Source organism: Ranitomeya variabilis, chromosome 5, assembly GCF_051348905.1.
Source record: "Ranitomeya variabilis isolate aRanVar5 chromosome 5, aRanVar5.hap1, whole genome shotgun sequence".
Lineage (NCBI taxonomy): Eukaryota > Metazoa > Chordata > Amphibia > Anura > Dendrobatidae > Ranitomeya > Ranitomeya variabilis.
Window position 1 is genome coordinate 560,827,167 of NC_135236.1, and position 9,115 is coordinate 560,836,281.

Consider the following 9,115-nt stretch of genomic DNA (forward strand, 5'->3'; position numbering starts at 1 on the left):
AGAATCTGAAGTTAAACGTTCCTTCACAAAAACTTGGACAGAAATTCATTGGCCCTTTCAAGATCAACGGTATTGTGAGCTCTGTGGCCTGCCGGCTGAAGCTGCCTTAGGACTATGAAGGTACATTCAGTTTTTCATGTACAGTATCTTTACTAAAGCCTGTATCTCCTAATACCTTCCAGGGACGTGTTGTGCCACCTCCGCAGCCTGTGGTAATTGATGGGCAAGAACAATTTGTGGTGGAGGAAATTGTTGATTCCAGGATTCGCAGGAATCGGCTCCAATATCTGATAAGATGGCAGGGATATCCCCCTGAGGAAGACTCCTGGGAACCTGTGGAAAACATCAATGCCCAACGGAAGATTTCTCGTTTTCATCAGAGATTCCCTGAGAAACCAGGTCCAGGATCATCCTGAGGCCGCTTCTAAGGAGGGAGTAATGTCAGGACATTTTTATTACCTTTTGTGCATTACTGCCCTTTTCCAAGATGGCGTCTTTGGTCTCATGTGCACTGTGTCTTCCTGCTATAAAACTCCACCACAGCCTTCAGTCTGTGCTAGAGTATTCTGCCTTGCATCCAGCTCCTGACCTCTGGTGACTCCCTGGCTATATACCTGCACCTGTGAACCTGTGTGGTGCTCTGAATTCCTGCTGCATACACCAGTTTCCAGTAATCCTCCTTCATTTGCTGCTCGTGTTTACTTCCATCTGCATTTGCTGGACATGTAAGCTGTTGCTGCTCTGCAAAAACCTGAGACTATTACCCAGGCCTCCCTGGTTGTGCTAAGATATTATTTGAACTGCCTTATAAGCATATCTATCTGTGTTTGGACTAAGACAAGGACTTATTCGTGTCAAGTATCCTCAAGAATAACTGTGCTTCATAGACTTTCTGCGTGTTTGCAATTTCCTCTGAAGTTCCATATAAGCTGCGTTTAATATTTACACAAGTGTTGTGGACTTGAGTTTCTCTCTGCACCTGTTTGAATCACTGTGTGATAATATAGACTTTACCACTTATAAAACTGTGTCCTGTAGTTGTCTTGTTCCACGCAAAGTTATCCCCTATAATTATTACACTTATACACATAAGAAAGCTGTCTACCGAATGATCATTCAGCCAACAGCTCCCCCATACATAAGAAGGCTCTACCGAGCTGATGCTTTCTCTATGAGAGAGCTACTTGCAGACTCCACTGGCAGCTAGGGTTGAGCGAAACGGGTCGTTCATTTTCAAAAGTCGCTGACTTTTGGCTAAGTCGGCGTCTCATGAAACCCGATCCGACCCCTGTGCTTGTTGGCCATGCGGTACGCGACTTTCGCGCCAAAGTCGCGTTTCAATGACGCGAAAAGCGCCATTTCTCAGCCAATGAAGGTGAACGCAGAGTGTGGGCAGCGTGATGACATAGGTCCTGGTCCCCACCATCTTAGAGAAGGGCATTGCAGTGATTGGCTTGCTGTCTGCGGCGTCACAGGGGCTATAAAGGGGCGTTCCCGCCGACCGCCATCTCACTGCTGCTGATCTGAGCTTAGGGAGAACTTGCTGCCGCTTCGTCAGAAGCAGGGATAGCGTTAGGCAGGGTCCACTAACCACCAAACCGCTTGTGCTGTAGCGATTTCCACTGTCCAACACCACCTTCGGTGTGCAGGGACAGTGGAAGCTACATTTTTTTATTTTTTTTTTCTCTCAGCGCTGTAGCTCATTGGGCTGCCCTAGAAGGCTCCGTGATAGCTGTATTGCTGTGTGTACGCCACTGTGGAAACCAACTGCTTTTTTCAAAGCACATATCCTCTTGTTCCTTCCTTTCTGCACAGCTATCTTTTTTGTTTGTCCACACTTTTTATTTAATTTGTGCATCAGACCACTCCTATTGCTGCCTGCCATACCTGGCTGAGATTACTGCAGGGAGATAGTAATTGTAGGACAGTCCCTGTTTTTTTTTTTTTTTTTTGGGAGATTAAGATTTGCATTTCTGCTAGAGTGCCATCCCTGTGTGTGCCATCTCTCACTGAGTGGGCCATAGAAAGCCTATTTATTTTTTTCCTTGATTTGGGTTCTAAAATCTACCTCACCAAAAAAACACTACATCAATCAGTGGGAGAAAAATATTGGCCTCAGTCAGGGCTTGTGTGCCACTCCTGTGTGTGCCATCTCTCATTCAGTGGGCCATAGAAAGCCTTTTTTTTTTTTTTTTTTTTATTATTTGGTTTGTAAAGTCTCCCTGAAAAAAAAATAAAAAATAAAAAAACAGTGGGAGATTAATATTGCCCTTTCAGCTTGTGTGCCAGTCTTGACTCCTGGGTGTGCCACCTCTCTCTCTCAAATTGTGGGCCATAGAAAGCCTATTTATTTTTTTCCTTGATTTGGGTTCTAAAATCTACCTCAACAAAAAAAACACTACATCAATCAGTGGGAGAAAAATATTGGCCTCAGTCAGGGCCTGTGTGCCACTCCTGTGTGTGCCATCTCTCACTCAGTGGGCCATAGAAAGCCTTTTTTTTATTTTTTTTTTATTTGGTTTCTAAAGTCTCCCTGAAAAAAATAAATAAATAAAAAAAACAGTGGGAGATTAATATTGCCCTTTCAGCTTGTGTGCCAGTCTTGACTCCTGGGTGTGCCACCTCTCTCTCTCAAATTGTGGGCCATAGAAAGCCTATTTATTTTTTTCCTTGATTTGGGTTCTAAAATCTACCTCAACAAAAAAACACTACATCAATCAGTGGGAGAAAAATATTGGCCTCAGTCAGGGCTTGTGTGCCACTCCTGTGTGTGCCATCTCTCACTCAGTGGGCCATAGAAAGCCTATTTATTTTTTTCCTTGATTTGGGTTCGAAAATCTACCTTAAAAAAAAACACTACATCAATCAGTGGGAGAAAAATATTGGCCTCAGTCAGGGCCTGTGTGCCACTCCTGTGTGTGCCATCTCTCACTCAGTGGGCCATAGAAAGCCTATTTATTTTTTACCTTGATTTGGATTCTAAAATCTACCTTAAAAAAAAACACTACATCAATCAGTGGGAGAAAAATATTGGCCTCAGTCAGGGCTTGTGTGCCACTCCTGTGTGTGCCATCTCTCACTTAGTGGGCCATAGAAAGCCTATTTATTTTTTTCCTTGATTTGGGTTCGAAAATCTACCTTAACAAAAAAACACTACATCAATCAGTGGGAGAAAAATATTGGCCTCAGTCAGGGCCTGTGTGCCACTCCTGTGTGTGCCATCTCTCACTCAGTGGGCCATAGAAAGCCTTTTTTTTTTTTTTTTTTTTATTTGGTTTCTAAAGTCTCCCTGAAAATAAATAAATAAATAAAAAAACAGTGGGAGATTAATATTGCCCTTTCAGCTTGTGTGCCAGTCTTGACTCCTGGGTGTGCCACCTCTCTCAAATTGTGGGCCATAGAAAGCCTATTTATTTTTTTCCTTGATTTGGGTTCTAAAATCTACCTCAGCAAAAAAACACTACATCAATCAGTGGGAGAAAAATATTGGCCTCAGTCAGGGCTTGTATGCCACTCCTGTGTGTGCCATCTCTCACTCAGTGGGCCATAGAAAGCCTATTTATTTTTTTCCTTGATTTGGGTTCGAAAATCTACCTTAAAAAAAAACACTACATCAATCAGTGGGAGAAAAATATTGGCCTCAGTCAGGGCTTGTGTGCCACTCCTGTGTGTGCCATCTCTCATTCAGTGGGCCATAGAAAGCCTTTTTTTTTTTCTTTTATTATTTGGTTTCTAAAGTCTCCCTGAAAAAAATAAATAAATAAAAAAACAGTGGGAGATTAATATTGCCCTTTCAGCTTGTGTGCCAGTCTTGACTCCTGGGTGTGCCACCTCTCTCTCTCAAATTGTGGGCCATAGAAAGCCTATTTATTTTTTTTATTTTTTTTATTATTTGGTTTCTAAATTGTCCCTGAAAAAAACATTTTATCTTATTTGGTTTCTAAAGTCTCCCTGAGAAAAAAAAAAAAAAAAATAGGTGGGAGATTAATATTGACATTTGTGCTTGAGTGACAGTCCTGCGTGTGTGTCATCTCTGTGATTTGGTGCCACAGAAAACAGAGTGTGTAACATTGTGCCTGATTTTCCTTGTGGTCTCACCAAACCTGTTAAGGGATATAGAAATCATACTGAAGTTATAGCTCACCGTGTAAGTTGTTTGACAGCAACAAATAAAGTTACTTTGGTTAAGTTTTTAAAACAATGAGGAAGTCTGGTGCAAGAGGTCGTGGCCGTGGGCGTTCATTGTCAGCTGGTAATGATGGTAGTGGTAGTGGAGCATCAGGTGGTCGTGGGGATAAAAATATTCCACCTAAGTCTGGAGCTGTGGAGCCAGTTTCGTCGTCTGGCTACACAAGGCCTCGAAAGCTTTCTTTTCTGGGAGTAGGAAAACCGCTTTTAAAGCCGGAGCAGCAACAGCAAGTTTTGGCTTACATTGCAGACTCAGCCTCTAGCTCTTTTGCCTCCTCTTCTGAAACTGGTAAATGTAAAAGCAGCGCGTCGCTTGTGGATGTTCACGGTCAGGGACAAGTCGCTTCCTTGTCCTCCTCAGCAAAAACTACAACAAGAGAGAAGGATGCAGCAGGCGACACAACGGGTTACTCCATGGAGCTCTTTACACATACCGTCCCTGGCTTAGAAAGTGAAACACTTAACAGGCCATGCCCATTACAAGTAGATTCTGACATGGAGTGCACTGATGCACAGCCACAGCCAGAGTACTATGCTGCTCCTTTGACTCAGACCACCACATTGCCCTCTCAGGGTACTGATCCACAATCAGACCCTGATGAGACTATGTTGCCCCGCCACGAACGCTATACCACCGACCGACACAGTGACACAGACGAAGTTGCACACGAGCTCGAAGAGGAGGTAATAGATGACCCGGTTGTTGACCCCGATTGGCAGCCATTGGGGGAACAGGGTGCAGGCGGCAGTAGTTCAGAAGCGGAGGTGGAGGAGGGGCCGCAGCAGGCATCAACATCGCAACAGGTTCCATCTGCCGGGCCCCTATCTGGCCCAAAACGCGTGTCAAATCCAAAACCTGTTGTAGGACAGCGTGGCCATCCGGTTAAAGCTCAGTCTGCAATCCCTGAAAAGGGATCCGATGCTAGGAAGAGTGCAGTCTGGCATTTTTTTAAACAACATCCAATTGATCAGCGCAAAGTCATCTGTCAAAAATGTTCAACTAGCTTAAGCAGAGGTCAGAATCTGAAAAGTCTCAATACTAGTTGCATGCATAGACACTTAACCACCATGCATTTTCAAGCCTGGACTAACTACCAAACGTCCTTTAAGGTTGTAGCACCCTCGGCCAATGAAGCTAGTCAGCAACGCAACATCCCTTCCGTCACTGTAAGGCCACCATTTTCCGCACCACCGTCAGTATCTGTGCAGGTTTCTTTGACAGCCAAAAGCAGTCAGGGTCAGGGAATCACCAGTTTTGTAGGAGGAAATATTGCATCTAGGGCACCGGCGGAAACAATTCCGTCTCCAACCGTCTCTCAGTCTGCCATGTCCACCGGCACACCCGCAAGTTCCACGATCTCCATCTCTCCAGTTCAGCTCACACTACATGAGACTCTGGTTAGAAAAAGGAAGTACTTATCCTCGCATCCGCATACACAGGGTTTTAACGCCCACATAGCTAGACTAATCTCGTTAGAGATGATGCCCTACCGGTTAGTTGAAAGCGAAGCTTTCAAAGCCCTGATGGAGTACGCTGAACCACGATACGAGCTACCCAGTCGACACTTTTTTTCAAGAAAAGCCATCCCAGCCCTGCACCAGCATGTTAAACAGCGCATCGTCCATGCACTCAGGCCATCTGTGAGTACAAAGGTGCACCTGACTACAGATGCATGGACCAGTAGGCATGGCCAGGGACGTTATGTGTCCATCACGGCACACTGGGTGAATGTGGTGGATGCAGGGTCCACAGGGGACATCAATTTCGGGACAGTTGTGCCTAGCCCACGGTCTAGGAAACAGTTGGCTGTAGGCGTTCGCACCCCCTCCTCCTCCTCCTCCTCGTCCTCCTGCAGAAGCTACAGCTCTTCCACAGACCGCAGTCGGCCAACCACTCCATCGGCAGATGACACTGTTGCACACCAGTTGTCCCATTATGGGCCAGCTACTGGCAAGCGTCAGCAGGCTGTATTGGCTATGAAGTGTTTGGGCGACAACAGACACACCGCGGAAGTTCTGTCCGAGTTCTTGCAACAAGAAACGCAGTCGTGGCTGGGCACAGTAGATCTTGAGGCAGGCAAGGTAGTGAGTGATAACGGAAGGAATTTCATGGCTGCCATCTCCCTTTCCCAACTGAAACACATTCCTTGCCTGGCTCACACCTTAAACCTGGTGGTGCAGTGCTTATTGAAATCTTATCCTGGGTTCTCCGACCTGCTCCTCAAAGTGCGTGGACTTTGCTCACATATCCGACGTTCGCCTGTACACGCCAGCCGTATGCAGACCTATCAGCGGTCTTTGAACCTTCCCCAGCATCGCCTAATCATAGACGTTGCAACAAGGTGGAACTCAACACTGCACATGCTTCAGAGACTGTGCCAACAGAGGCGGGCTGTTATGTTTTTGTGGGAGGATACACATACACGGGCAGGCAGTAGGATGGCAGACATGGAGTTGTCAGGTGTGCAGTGGTCCAAGATACAAGACATGTGTCAAGTCCTTCAGTGTTTTGAGGAATGCACATGGCTGGTTAGTGCAGACAACGCCGTAATAAGCATGAGCATCCCCCTAATGCGTCTGCTGATGCAAAGTTTGACGCACATAAAGGAGCAGGCGTCTGCACCAGAGGAAGAGGAAAGCCTTGATGACAGTCAGCCATTGTCTGGTCAGGGCAGTGTACAGGATGAGGTAGCGGGCGAAGAGGAGGTGGAGGACGAGGAGGATGATGGGGATGAGTATATATTGAATGCGGAAGCTTTCCCGGGGGCACTGGAAATTGGTTGCGTGGCAAGGCCGGGTTCTGTTTTTTTGAGGGACACAAGTGACGTAGATTTGCCTGAAACTGCCCCTCAACCAATCACAACCGGAGATTTGACAACTGGAACTTTGGCCCACATGGCGGATTATGCCTTACGTATCCTAAAAAGGGACACACGCATTACGAAAATGATGAACGATGATGATTACTGGTTGGCCTGCCTCCTTGATCCACGCTATAAAGGCAAATTGCAAAATATTATGCCACATGAGAACTTGGAACTAATATTAGCAACCAAACAATCAACTCTTGTTGACCGTTTGCTTCAGGCATTCCCAGCACACAGCGCACGTGATCGTTCTCACACGAGCTCCAGGGGGCAGCAGACTAGGAGTGTTAGGGGTGCACACATCAGAAGTGGCGTTGGACAGAGGGGTTTTCTGACCAGGTTGTGGAGTGATTTTGCTATGACCGCAGACAGGACAGGTACTGCTGCATCAATTGAAAGTGACAGGAGACAACATTTGTCCAGTATGGTTACTAACTATTTTTCATCCCTTATCGATGTTCTCCCTCAACCGTCATTCCCATTTGATTACTGGGCATCAAAATTAGACACCTGGCCAGAATTGGCAGAATATGCATTGCAGGAGCTTGCTTGCCCGGCAGCTAGTGTCCTATCAGAAAGAGTATTCAGTACTGCAGGTTCAATATTAACCGAAAAAAGGACTCGTCTGGCTACCCAAAATGTTGACGATCTAACATTCATTAAAATGAACCACAACTGGATTTCGAAATCTTTTGCCCCACCTTGCCCAGCCGACAACTAGCTTTCCTATGAAAAGCTCTTACCTGTGGACTACTGTGAATTACTTTTCTAATGTCTAATTTTCTGCAGCTGATTGTCCAACCTACGACATGTTTACACCTCACTAAATGGCCAAACTCCCCACACGGGGCCGTGGTATCGCGACTTGGCGCAAGCACCCGTGAGACTGCTGTTTGTCTGAAGAGGTGGGTGTGCTCGCTTTTGGTCGACGGCATTGCTACTGGGTCCCTCATAGTACAATAAAGTGTCTCTGGCGGTGGTGGTGCGCACCCAACGTCAGACACACTGTTGTAACATGAGGGGCCCTGGGCCTGTACCGCCGGCCACAAGAGAGTTCACCCACCCCCAGGTCAAACATTGCTCTACCACTTCCACAGTTATCTCTCACACTTCCACCAATGTTTAGTATATGCGCTGACATCCTTCCATACCTGCCACTGACAATACCATTGTGTTTACATGTATGATGGTACTTAACATTGTCAGGGGCAGTGTCCTCTATTTACCACAGTAAATACTTTGCGCTAAATTAGTAGGTCTGAAACAACGCAGAGGATCCCACCCCTGAACCTAATGATTGCACCCTTTAGTGTTTTTGTTTTGTTTTAATGCGAGACATTCACATTTATTTTTTGTTTTGGACTACTAACTGGCAGACACTCATTACAATCGGCCTCCGTTGACCAGACCACTGCTGCCCGTGTACCCCTGGAACCAATTATAAAGTGCCTACAGCCAGCCCATTTTATTATGTTAGGCCTTCGAAGCCTGTCTGCGGTCCCTCCTTCCACTAGGCCTCCACTGACCAGACCACTGCTGCCCGTGTACCCCTGGAACCTATTTTACAGTGCCTACAGCCAGCCCATTTTATTATGTTAGGCCTTCGAAGCCTGTCTGTGGTCCCTCCTTCCACTAGGCCTCCACTGACCAGACCACTGCTGCCCGTGTACCCCTGGAACCAATTATAAAGTGCCTACAGCCAGCCCATTTTATTATGTTAGGCCTTCGAAGCCTGTCTGCGGTCCCTCCTTCCACTAGGCCTCCACTGACCAGACCACTGCTGCCCGTATACCCCTGGAACCTATTTTACAGTGCGTACAGCCAGCCCATTTTATTATGTTAGGCCTTCGAAGCCTGTCTGCGGTCCCTCCTTCCACTAGGCCTCCACTGACCAGACCACTGCTGCCCGTGTACCCCTGGAACCAATTATAAAGTGCCTACAGCCAGCTCATTTTTTTATGTTAGGCCTTCGAAGCCTGTCTGCGGTCCCTCCTTCCACTAGGCCTCCACTGACCAGACCACTGCTGCCCGTGTACCCCTGGAACCAATTATAAAGTGCC